Source organism: Platalea leucorodia, assembly GCF_965183815.1.
Source record: "Platalea leucorodia genome assembly, contig: HAP1_HAP1_SCAFFOLD_76, whole genome shotgun sequence".
NCBI lineage: Eukaryota > Metazoa > Chordata > Aves > Pelecaniformes > Threskiornithidae > Platalea > Platalea leucorodia.
The window spans coordinates 148,475-160,422 of NW_028121442.1; positions in this window are offsets into that span (position 1 = coordinate 148,475).

The window sequence follows — 11,948 nt, forward strand, 5'->3', positions numbered from 1 at the left end:
TATAAAAGACCTGTTAGAGTCTGGCGGGGCTAACGAGGGAGCTTCCACCACGGCTTGGTTTAGATCTCTAAATGCCTTTTGGTTTTCTGGAGTCAGGAAACCCTTTTGATTTCAGTGCTGTCCTCTATAGCCAAGGGATGCTTAGTTTTGCTACTTGTGTCTCTTTGTTTTTCCTGTCACTAGTGATTTGGAAGCCTAGGCTTTAATATGGTAGCCTTGCTTATAAGCCTGGGGTGGAATATGGATTATACGCATTCATTCCATAATTGGGCCATCGCCACACTCCAAACGACAGCAGCAGAGGCAAATAAGCCCGACTGTTGGATAGGCACTAAAAGCCTATCCTCTACCCCAAATCTACTCTCCTGGGTACCCGTCCCATTGAATTCTCAGTGGTACAAGGACAGGCCCCTACGTTACGAATTTTCACTGAAGAAAGGAAGCACAGCACCCTTCCGCCAAGAAGGGTTTGTCACCGGTCTGAAAGGAGACCCCTGGGTATGCTTGGAGAGCAAACCTATGGACAAGCTTACTCACTCTGTAGGGGCTGGGAACTGGGAATGCCAATAAGCCGTAAAATTCATAGAATGGAGGGACATGGACAATTCAGATCTTATGACCATACAGACAAAAAGGGGAGGCTTATGCCTGGAGTGTTCCGTAGATCTGTTCCTAGGCCTAAAGGGAATTGGTATCACTCCACAAATCCTTCCAAAACCTTGTTGTATACCACATCCACCGAGCATGGGAGGCAGATTCTCCAGAAGCCCTTACATAAAACCTATTGCAATAAGCCTTCACGCTGCAGATTTCTTCCTGGATGGAGCTTATCAGGCCCTGCAGACTCCAAGACAATGTGGATATTTGCAGATAGATTAACTCGCTATTCTGCAGGAAGCCATAACCAGATTGAAGATAATCAATCACCATCGAGCTCCTGGGGGATATCAAGAACACTTGTCAGGCAGCAGCTGCATCCTCTTGCGCAGGCTTTGAACTAGCCCTGGCGAAAAAGCTGACCAGCAGACTGGGGTACGTAAGAAAAAGCTCCTATGTAAAGATGGCTTCGAAGGATGCGCAAGAGAGCTTGACTGGCAGTGACCTCGCCTATACAAGTGGGTCTATTGTTAGAAGAAACCAGACAGAAACCAGCTGAAAGCAGCAAAGTTGCAACAAAATATGCAAACTCAGCTAATAAATGTGCATTAAGCGAGCTTGCACGGGGTTTGTGCGTACAAATCCTCAAAAGTGAATGGTAACAGGCGATCTCACGGCCAAAGCCAACAGGTTTTTTAGACTGTAAAAAAGCACATGTGAGTAGCCTTAAGATTGCCTGTAAGGAATCAAGAATTGTACCACGGGGTCCTTCTCAGGCTCCCAGCCAAGAGGCACCTTTATGGCCGGCGATAAAAAGGGGTTTCAGCTAGAGTGCACCTCTGCTGCCTTCTTTCCTGTACCCACGCGAGAACTGGAAGAGAAGTGCAAGCAAATCCATTTCAGTAAAAGTTCAGGCCAACATTTAAACAGCCCAAACTCTCAGTACTTACACTGACCCTTACTTAGAGATTTATTTTATCTTCCTTTGGTATGGAACTAAGCACATTCCCTCCTACCCACAGTCTTTCCTCCAAGCCTCACAGCTCTCCTACATAAGAAACGTAAAGCTACATAAGCGACAAAAGACAAAAAACCTGCTTTGGTGAACACCAAAACACCCATGACTTGCTCAAACTCTTCATCGCCCCACCTGAGAGTCAAGGGACAGGATCTCCTAAAGGCTCTTTCGCAGGCACTGCCCTGAAACCCCCTCGCTGCTTCTCTGCTAGTGCACAGCGATCAGGAAGAGTTTCATTTTTAACTCTCTGTAGACAATTTCTGAAATTAGACAAGTAATTGTTAACGAGGATAAGCCCTTTGCCTTGCATCTGGCAACCAACGCGGATGCGGACCCAGCAGCACAGACCACTGCCACGCACAAACCACCACCCCACGCCCAGGGAAAGCACGACCCGTCAGAGGTGGTACCCGATCCCGCTCCTCACATCAGGTCTCTGTATGAGCAGGTTAGTTCTTTTAGTCAGACACAGAAATCAGAAGTGATTTCTCCTGCTGCTGCTGCCGAAGCAGACTTTTAAGTAGATATTGCCAAAGAATGCAAAAACAGCCACAAAAAGTTAAAGCAGGTACTTTCATCCTCACTAGATGCACACCATTGAAGTGTTGCTCACATTCTCTTCTCTAAAGGGTCCCCACTTCAGATGCATTTGAGTGACATTGCCATTGAGCATACTCCCCTACAAGACATTTCTCCGGACTGAAGGCTGGCAGCAGTGGACAAGGACAGTCCTTTGTGGTCACCTCACTCCGGCGTAGAAATACCTGAGACTTCCTTTAAGGACAGAAATCTGAAGAGCTACAAGCAGCTTTTTAAATCAAGCACGGCAAATAAAAAGCAAACAAACAAGCAATGACAGGTAAACGTCTGAGGCACTAAAGAGGAACAAAAGGTCTCCCGTTAAGCCCGCTGCCCCTCACAAAACAGACAAGAGGCTTAAAGAGATGCCCGCAAAGAAACCGCGGATGGAAGATAACCCTGATAACTCCAGTACAAGTGACCAACGTTGAAACAGGAGTGCTGACCCTTCTGCTCCTCCTACGAGCTCTTCACCAGCCACGTGAAGAGGCAAAACCAAGGTTGATCGACCCAGGTCTGACAAGAAATTGGCCCCCCCCAAATCCAAAATGATCAAGAAATCTATCTGAAATACAGATTCACATCCACTACCATGGATGATGAACCTCGTCCTAAGCACACGTTGTGCCTTCAGACAGGAGCTAAGGACTGCATGAAGTCACCGCCACGAGCAGATGTTCAAACCCAATGCCTCCAGAACACGCAGGCAAACACCCACCATTTTTTTCAGCAACGTTTCAAGTCACGCGATACTCAGTCCACGACTTTACAAAATGTCACAAAATGATAGCAGCCTCTCTGCAGTTTTCTTACTCAAAAGCAAAAACCAAAAAGCCACATACCCTCGGGGAAACCATTGTCCTTCCGTGTGGCTGGTGTCTTCCCATGGGTCATTTTTTCTTGCAGGTTGAATTTAGAGCTTCAATAGTATTTTTTTAAAAGCAAAATCAACAAGCAAACAAACAAAAAAACCGCTGGGCGATATTTTTCCTTCCAGCTGGGCTCTTCTCCCCCAGCCCTGGCCACCCTGCAAGGTGATGACTGTCACCAATATGAGGGCGCAGGACTGGGCCCAGGTCAGGGCTGTTGCAGGCAGCACGTGTCTTGCGGCTCCCGGGAATGCAGGTCCTGGGGAGTGCGCAAGAAATGGGGCAGCTGCCCATCACTCCTATTTTTGCTCTCTCCCCATGGCTCTCTCTCTGGCTCCCGCTCCCCCTTTTTTAATTTCTCCCTGTCTGTCTTTAGCCCGTCACCATTTTTTCCTTTCTCTTACTCCCTGTCTGTCTTGTCTAATTCCTCCCTCTCTCTCCTATAGCCTGCTGCTATTTTTTCCTTTCTCTACATCTCTCTCTCCCACTCCCTCTCCCTCTCTTCTTTCTGTCACCAGCTCCTGCTTCCTGCCCTTAATTGCTCCTCCCTGTCCTGCAGCCTGTGTCCTCTTTCCTGACTGCATCCCCTGCTCCACTGCCTCTGCTTCTCTCTGGCCTCCGTCCCGCTCCCCATCCCCTTTTGCTCTTCCTCCCTCTCCACCCTGGAGGCCATCGCTGTTCTCTCCTCCTCCGCCTCCTTCTCCCCATCCGCCTCCCTCTGTGTCTCGTCCCTCTGGATTGTGTCCCGCCCTCCCCTCGCTCTGTGTCCCACTCTCCGTCCCTGCCTCTCCCTTTCTCCCTCCCCTTCCTTTCCCCTCTCACCCTTTCCCCTCGCTCCCTCTCTCCCGCTCCCTCTCCCATTTCTCTCTCACTCCGCTCTCCTGCTGCCTTTCCTGTCCCTCTGCCCCCCTCTCCCGCTCCCTCACCCTGACTCTGTCTCTCTGTCCCTCTGTCCTCCTCCCTGCCCTGCTGCTTCTCTCCCTGGCCCTCTGTCCTGCTGCTTAGCGCTACTTTTCTTCCTGCACCCCACTCTCCCCTTCCCCTCCACCTCTTTCCCGCTCTATCCCTAGGCCAGCTCCTCACCAGGATTCTTCCTTCCTCTACTCCCTGCCCACCTCCCCCCGTTCTCGTCCCTCTGTCCGTCTCCCGTCCCTCTCCTGCCGCACCACCGCCCTGTCCCACCCCTCTCTCCCGCTCTGTCCCTCTCTCCTCCTCCTCCTCCCTCCTCCACCGGGGCTCCGGGGCCTGGGCCTGGGCCAGCGCAGCCCCGGGGAGGCGGCCATGGGGCTGCAGGGGGGTGAGGCCCAGCCGGGGCGGGCGACGGTGGCCGCGCAGGGTCAGGCAGCAGCAGGGGGCGCCCCGCGGCATGCCGGGAGCTGTAGTGCTGGGCACGGGGCTGCCGGGCGGCCATGTTGGTTCCCGGGGCATGCCGGGAGCTGTAGTGCTGGGCACGGGGCTGCCGGGCGGCCATGTTGGTTCCCGGGGCATGCCGGGAGCTGTAGTGCTGGGCACGGGGCTGCCGGGCGGCCATGTTGGTTCCCGGGGCATGCCGGGAGCTGTAGTGCTGGGCACGGGGCTGCCGGGCGGCCATGTCGCTCTTGCGAGGCGCCGACTCTGCTCCGGCTGCGGCCCAGCTGAGGTGAGGGCCGGGCCCTCTCGCACTGGCTCTGCCTCTGGCTCTCTGGCCTTGCTCTCCTGGCGACGTGGGCGACAAGGGGCAGGTGGACGCTTACTGGCCTTGGAGAGGGGCCGGTGCAGCTGGAGCTGAAGAGACCAGAAGAAGGTGAAGCAGCTGGAGGATGAAAGGAAGGGGATGCAGCCAGCTGCTGCCTCCAGCTGCAGCCAAGAGACAGCCAGCCTCTCCGGGTGAGGAGGGACCCCTCTGAGCAGGCCTCAGCAGACCACATTGCCCACGGGCACCGCAGGGCCTGTGGAAGTAAGGAAAATTGCAGCATGGCCCTGTAGTGTGTGCGTGTGCGTGTGCGTGTGCATGGCTGTGTACCTGGGAAGCCTCATGTTGTAAGAGCTGTAAGACACCCAGGCGTTCTCTTCCCTGGAGGACAGTCAAGTACCTGGAGCTAGAGAAGAGGAAGGGAGGCAAGGACAGACAGACAGAGAGAGAAGTGCCTGAACTCTCAAATTTGCCTGGCAGTGCAGAGAGCAGGAACTGCAGGGAGTCCTGGGCCCCTGGGGTCATGTCACCCCTCTTCTGCGTCCCGGTCCCTCCCTGCCCCCTCCCCTTTCCCTCGGTGTCATTTTTTTCGCTTCCCCCTGCCTCCCTTCATCTCTGTTATTGTGCTCTGCTCCCTGTCCCCCCATCTCTTCAAGTCTCTCTTTCTCTGCCATCCTCCTTCTCCCTTTACTTTCCTTGTCGCCCCTCTTTCCTTCTCCCCGAGCCTCTTTCTTTCGGTCTCTCTCTGTCCTGCAGGCCATCGCGGTTTTTCCCTTCTCCATCTCTTTGTCTTGATCTGCATCCCTCTCTTTTGCCCCATCATCTCTCTGGCCTGTTCCCTGTCTTTCGTCTCTTTCTGCCTGTAGCTTCTGCTCCCTGTCCTTGTCTTCCCCTCTCCCTCATTCCTTCTGCTTCTCTTTCTTTCTCTCTCTCTCTTGCTCTCTCCTGTTCACTGTCACTGTGTTTTTGCAGTCTGGATCCCACTGTCCCTCTCCTTCTTCCTGTTCATCTCCTCTCTCTGTCCCTCTCTGCTGCTCCCTGACCATCTCTCCCCACCACCCCCACCTCTCTGCAGGGCTCCTGATAACCTCCCTCTCTTTCTCCACCCCTCTGTGCTGCTCACCAGCCCTGGTTTTCTCTTTCTCTTTGCCGTTATTCTTGTCTGTCGCTCTGTCCTGCTCCCTGTCCCGTCATTTCTCACTACATCCCTCTGGCCTGCTCCCTGCCCCTGTCCCTGCCCCTGTTCTTTTCTACTTCCTCTCCGTCTTGCTGCCCACCCTAGGCTTTTTTTGCAATCTCTCTCCTGCCCCCAGCCCTTCTTTTTCTTTCTCTCTCCTGCTCCCTCTCCCTCTTTCTGCCTCCCTTCCTCTCTCCCTGCTGCTTCTTTCTCCATCTCTGTCAAGATCCCCGTCCCTTTTATCCTCTTGCTGTCCTTCTGTCCTTTTCCTCTTGCTGCCTTTCTCTCTCTGTCCCGTTCCCTGTCCCCTCCTTTCTCACTGTATCCCCCTGTCCAGCTGGCTGCCCCTTCTGTCCACTTTCTCTCGCTCTGTTTTGTTCTCTCTCCATCTCTCTGTCCTGCTGCCCTTCGCAGGTGGTTTTTGCCTCCAGTGCTGCCCTGCCCCCTCTTCCTTTTCTCTTTCTCCGTCACTCTCTCCTGCTCCCTGTGTCTTTTTTTAAATTCTTCTCAGTCCTGCAGCCCGTCACTATTTTGTTCTTCTTCCATCCCTTTGTCCTGATCCCTGCCCCCATCCTTGTCTCTCCATCCCTTTGTTCTGCTGCCCATCTCTTTTCCCTCCTTGCTCCCTCTCTCTGTCCTGCTCCCTGCCCCTCTCATTCCCTCTCTGTTTCTCTGCCCTGCTCCCTGTCTCTCCCCCACCCTCTTTTTCTTTCCTGCTCCCTCTTCACTTTCTCCGCTCTGTCACTCTGTCCTGCTCCCTGTCGCTGTTATTTCTCACTCATCTTCCTCCTGCAGTCCAATGCTGGTTTTTTGGTCTTCATCTCTCTGTCCTGCTGCCCAACCCAGGCTTTTTTACCTCCATCTGTGCCCTGCTCTCTCTGTCTTATTTTTGCCTGTCTTTCCCTTTGTCCTGCCTCCCTCACCCTTTTTTCTCTCTCTGTATCGCCCTGTCCTTCTCCCTCTCCTTGTGTTTCTCTGACAATCTGTGTCCTGCTCCCTTTCCTTGTCTTTCTCTCTCTGTCCCATGTCCTTCTTCCCGTCTTTCTGTTCTCTCTATCCCTTTGTTCCTGCTGCTTCTTTCTCCACTTCTGTCACACTCCCTGACCTTTTTCTCCTCTCGCTCTCCCTCTGTCCTGCTTCCTATCCCCGTTTTTTCTGTCTTTAGTTCTCTGTCCTGCTGCCTGTCCCACTCTTTCTTGCTATCCACCCCTGTCCAGCTGGCTCTCCCTTTTATTTGTCCTCTCTTCCTCTTTCCTGCTTCTCAGCTCTCTTTTCCTCTTCTTCTAGCTCATTGCTGGTTTTTTTTCCCGTTCTCGGTCTCTTCATCCAGATCTTACCCTCTCTTTATTTCTCAGTCTCTTTCTTCTGTTCCCTGTCCTCCTCCTTCTCCCTCCATCTCTACATCCTGCTCCCTGTCTTTCTTCATCCCCCCTTCTTTCTTCTCCTCCCTCCCGCCCGTCCCTCTGCCCTGCTCCTCAAGGCTCCTTTTTCTTCCTCCATGTCTCACCAGGGCTCCCCATCCCGATCTGTCTTCATTTCTCCACCTCTTTAGCATTTTCCCTGGGAGTTTCTTCCTCTCTCGGCTCCTCTGTCTTCTGTCTTGTTTGATTGGTCTCTTTCTAGTCCTCTGTCCTTTTCCCCATCAGCTTAAACTGAATGCGCAGGGGCGCCTGTGCTCTGCTGTTTCCTTTAGCATTGCCCTAGGGAAGATCGGTGGGTTTAGGGCTAGGGGTCATTTAGGAGCTGGTCTCCTTACGGAGACGGCAGAGCTGGGTTCTTCTCAGCGGCTGCTCTCTGCATCTTGTGGAAAGAGCAGGCTGTGGGCCTCATTTTGAAGGAAGGTTTCTTGTTCTGTGCTTATTGCTCCTCGGGAGGCTGCCCAAGAGCGGTGTTGGGGACTGGAGGGACAGATGGGACCTGCTGTGGTTCCTCGGAAATGTGAACTGAACCTGTCCTAATGTACTCGGATGAGAGCAGACTGACTTCATAGGGTTTTCTTCCCAGCTCCAGTTCCAGCCCACGTGCTCAGCACTAGTGACCAAGAGACCATGTGCTCTCTTCCAGACGGCCGTGGCTGCGGATTAGCTGAGAACATCACTACTTGGGTAACGGGGCGGTGGCCTGTGATAAGGGATATGCACTCGCATGATGGTGCTTTCATGAATGTCTTCTGATCTTGCCACTCCAAAGCCCTTCCTTTTCGTGGAGATTTTAGGAAGGCATTTCTTATTCTGGGGTTCAGACTGGAGTTGGACTTTATGTTGAACAGCCGATACAATGGACTGCATAAAAGGCGAATAAGAACCCCGCGCTTTTGTTGTTGTTTTCAAACACTGCCTGAACTTTGGTAAGCCAGAGTGGCTGAAAGTCTGTTTGTTGAGAGTAACGTATTCCCATAGCGTGCCCATCTCTGTGTGGTGAAGGTTTCCTACCTGCAGTGGGATTTTGCTGGGCTATGAGGCTGTGTTGGAGCAGCAGAGGTAAGAAGTGGTGTCTTTAAAGGTAATGAAGCTGTAGCAAAACTAGTGGGAAAAGCTAGTTTCTTGCTAGAACGCTGCCTGACAAAAATAGGAGCAAGTTAAGGCACTTGAAATTGGCTTTTTTATGCAGTCTTCGTACGGAGCTTTTGATCTTGATTGGTTTCTGGGAAGCAAGTGCTGAGTGCCTGTGCACTCCCATAAGCCATGTTGCCTCCCAAAATGGGTCCACCCTTCTCCACTCCTGCTCCTTCCACACTCGTGTAGAAGAGGGAAATGCAGCAGTGTGCAGGTTCAGTAATTCCCTGGCAACGGGTGCACGCTGGGAAGGCCTGGCGGAGGGCATGGCCCGATGGGGCTGTGAGGTTATAGAGCAGCAGCGTGGTGCGAGCGTGGGGGGCCGTGGTTCTCCCCTGCCTCCTCCTCCTCCTGGTGGCCCTGCAAGCCCAGAACACCCAGGCTGCTCACAGACGAGCGCAGGGAGCAGGTAGGCGGGCGGGGGCAGCACCCAGCCCCGAGCAGCGTGTCATGGCATCCACCGCACCTCAGCGGGGCGGCAGCGGGGCCAGGGCTGGGGCTGGCTGCAGGAGAGCAGCTGGGCTGGGCTGGGCCGGGCGAGCCAGGCAGGCACCATGGTGCGGGCAGGGGGCAGACGCCCTGCGGGGAGGCACAGAGGGGCTGCAGCTGCTTCGGGGGCATTTTCTGGGTGAGCAGGGGAGCTCAGAGCGGCGACATGGGGTAGGAAGCCCGACGCTGAGTCCCCGTGGGGCTCTCCCTGCTGCCTGGCCCCGTGCCACACTGCCCTGCCCCGGAGCAGCCTGTCCCCAGTGTGCACGTCGGGCCGGGGGTGGTGAGCGAGCAGCGCCGCAGGAGCCAGGCAGCAGCCCACGGCAGCATTTCTCCCCAGGCTGGTTGCAGCCGTGCCCAGGGCCATGACTCTGCTGCTGCCCAGCTGGATCCTGGCTTCCAGCCTCAGGGAGGTCCCGGAGCGGCACGCTCGGGAGGTGTCCGCTCGGGAAAACAGGAGCGTTTCTGCTCTCGCCCTGCTTCCCTTGAATGAACTGCAGGTCCCCAGCCCGCAGGAACACGCAGGGGTAGCGCTGGTGCAGCCTTTCCCAGGCTCTTGTCCACAAGCAGCACAGACAACCGCTTTTTCCTCCAGTTTCCTCCTTCCTCTGTGTGCATGGAAACTCCTCTGCTCTGTGCTTGATTCCAGGGGATGGCATTGGCAGTGCTCATCGAGCTTCTCAGCTGGGTCCTGGTTATGAGCCTTGGGGGGGTGGCAGAGGTAAGTTGTCCATGTCTGTCTGCTTGAGGGAACACTTCTGTTTGAATAGGTTATTCATGGGCAGCTTTACCTAAGATCCTCTTGAGGCCTTCCAGGAGCTGTTTGTGCCTCGGGGGCGTTGCACAGATGAGTCCTGAATATTTATTTCCCTGAAGAGCTGCTAGGTCTCGGCAAACAAGTCACCCGTGTTCCTTTTCAGCTGTGGAACCTACACCTCTGTCTGTGTCCCGTGTCATTACCTCACCCCCTTCCAGCCCCTGCAGGTGACTAAGGAAGCAGTAGATCACAACATGCAATGGAAACTCTCCTCACCTGTGTTCGATTACCTGTTTGGTTCCTGCAGTCCATGTTGATCACGACCCTTGGTGGAATCCTGTTCCTGGGCCTGGGGGGAATCCCAGAGGTAAGGATTCAGTCTTCCTTTGTTATTGGCGTTTTGTGTTTGTTAATCGTTGGTTTGTTATTTGTTAATATCTTGTCGTGATAGTTCAGCCTCCCAGTGGCCAGCAGGCTCTTCTCTACAAGAATTGTGAATGATCGTTTTTTCCTGTGGTGCTACCTGCTCCCACTTTTGCGTGGGCTTCCTTTTGTGTGTGTGAGAGGTCTCCTGGTAAGAGGGCCCTGAGAGGCCCTATGTTTGTCCGTCTGGTCCTTGCGGGGTGTCGCACGTGGCCTGGAGACAGTAGTTTGAAAGCCGCCGGGCCCCAGCCAAGAGGTCACCAGGCCCCTCTGCAGCTTTGGGAATCTCAGCCTGCGCCTGTGTCCCATGTTGTTGCCTGGCTCCCTTCCGGCCACTGCACGTCACCAAGGAAGAGGCAGATCACAACGTGCAACGGAAACATTTTTCATCTCAGCTTGATTACAGCTGTCCCTGTAGGCAGCGGCTACTTGAATTCCCGACTTGAGCCTGTCCGTGAGCCTCAGGGCGATCCCACAGGTGAGGCCCTTGAACGAATGAGCGTTTACATTTTAATTTTCTGTTCATGTGAAAATTAGCTTACTGCTTTCTTGGCTGCTGCTTGGGCATGCAGAAGAGCAGAGAGGGAATGGGTGCGGCTCAGTGATGTACCCCGGGGCGCTCTGCCTTGCAAAGCTGTCTTTGCCAGCTGCTCCGCCCCTGCACTGGTTCCAGTGCCCGCTGCAAAGCCAGCAGGTGCCTTGGGGTTGAGTTGAGAGCTGGCGTGAGCTCCAGGGAGTCCTTTCTCCGACAGCTCCATGCCTGGTTAGTGGCCACTGCAGGCACCCAGGAAATGTTTGCAAGATGCTCCCGAGTGGAAGGGAGAGAGGATTGCTCTCGAGTAGCCCTGTGTTTGAATTGCATTCACTGTCATTCCAATCTGAAGAAGTATATTGAAATATTTCAGGGGCGCTGCTCTGTCCTGTGCTCGTTTCCAGACGTGGCTGCAGGCAGTGGTTATCCAGCTTCCCGGCTGGGTGCCAGGGCTGACCCGCAGGCAGGTCGCGTGGGTACGTCGTGGCTTTTTACTGCCTTTGAGAGCTGCCAGCTGGAAGTCCAAAGTCAGCCAGGCGCCTCTGCAGGTGTGAGAATACAGAGCTGCGCGTGTGTGCCGTGTCATTCCGTGATCCCCTTGTATGTTCTGCTATTCAGTTATGACGGTACAGATCAGGGCATGTGATGGTAACTTCTCGTGGGTGTTTGGTTGTAGACATGGCCACAGGATGGGCTTTTCCAGCTCCTCGGATGGATCCAGGGCTGGATCCCAGCTGGCATCCCAAGGGTGAGTAGTCCGTCTTTATTGATTTTACCGAGTAAGCACTCCTTTTCAATAGTTTATTAATGTGAAATTGGCCTTCATACTTTCTGTTAACGTCCTCAAAGAGGAAAGCCTAAAGCTCAAATAGGGAAGTATTCCCAAAAGATACCGGAAGGTGCAAAGGAAATCCTGAAAGACTTGGAGCAAGCAGCACCTGGTTGGTGTATTTCCCTCTGACCTTATGACTTGGGCAGCTGAGGTTTTAGATTCGTGTATGGACGTGCTGTAGCCTGCACAGCAGGAAGGGATCAATCAGAGCCTCACCGCAGTGACGCTCGATTTCACGCCTTGCGTGGGGTGGTGAGCCACAGAGATGGTCCAGCACAGCATCTGCTACCAGCTGTGGTTCAAGCTGAGTCCCAGGGGCAGCTGCTGCCCCCGTTGTACCATTACTGGTCAGAGCTGCTTTGTGCAGACGCTGGTATGCAGGTGTCAGGAACCGGCGTGTGCTGAATTTGTGTTCAAGGCAGGCATGATGTCCCAAGAGATCTTGGCT